At 29.5% G+C, this 877-nt stretch overlaps 1 non-coding gene across 1 annotated transcript; it reads left to right on the top strand.

Moving 5' to 3' along the window:
• The first annotated feature begins 433 nt into the window (after window positions 1-433).
• TRNAN-GUU (transfer RNA asparagine (anticodon GUU)) lies at window positions 434-507 on the top strand. Its single transcript has one exon. It is a non-coding gene; the product is annotated as a tRNA-Asn (tRNA).
• The last annotated feature ends 370 nt before the right edge of the window (window positions 508-877 follow it).

Genomic DNA, 877 nt, shown 5'->3' on the forward strand with positions numbered 1-877 from the left:
TTAAAACATTTGTTGTGTTTCAGTAGAGAGAATAGTAGGATGATTGGGTTAATATTAGTTGTATGGTGAACTTTAATATTTGCAGAAACAAAGAAATACCGAATCCATCAGTTCTTGAAGCCTTTAATTAGCTTTGGGAGATGCTATTGTCAAAGCCAAGAATGTGGCGCGTGACGCGACAGTTGAACCATAATCCTATGGAAGATTGTCGAATTGTCCAATTCATTATATAAATGGCTTGGCGTGCAAAGTTAATTGATTATTTTACCCATTAACAAAATTATACTACTGAGATCATCCGCAGAGTTCATTATTTGATAAGATTCTTTTATCCATTATTTTCAATTGAAACAATCTTCTATATTTAATGATGACGGTAATTAATGCAATGGGATTTGACACATAAAAATAATCAGACAATTTTGATCACACAGCTGGAATAGCTCAGTTGGTTAGAGCGTGTGGCTGTTAACCACAAGGTCGGAGGTTCAAGCCCTCCTTCTAGCGAATATTTTTTATTATTTTTTAAAAAAGAAAAAATTACAGAACAATACATTTGTGAAATTTAACTAGTTTGTCCATGTCTATTTTATAATATATTAATTTGCTTCTATTACACTTGGGTCACTCTGTCCAATATTTGCATTTTTTCTGTTAATTCAACGAGAAAATAAAGGAGAGATACTAAAATATTATATCAGAAAAATTACAATACAGTCTCTATGATTTGAAAAATACAACTAATCCGTTTCTGCGTTTTTAAAAATAAAAATATTATCTTTATCATTTCATGAGGTACTTAACAAAAAAATGCAAATATTGAACAGAATAACCTTATAGTCTGATGGAAATAAACTATAAAAAAATTTTAATATAT

Source organism: Jatropha curcas, chromosome 5 (assembly GCF_041381405.1).
Source record: "Jatropha curcas cultivar XTBG-Jc1 chromosome 5, XTBG_Jcur_1.0, whole genome shotgun sequence".
Taxonomy (NCBI): Eukaryota; Viridiplantae; Streptophyta; class Magnoliopsida; order Malpighiales; family Euphorbiaceae; genus Jatropha; species Jatropha curcas.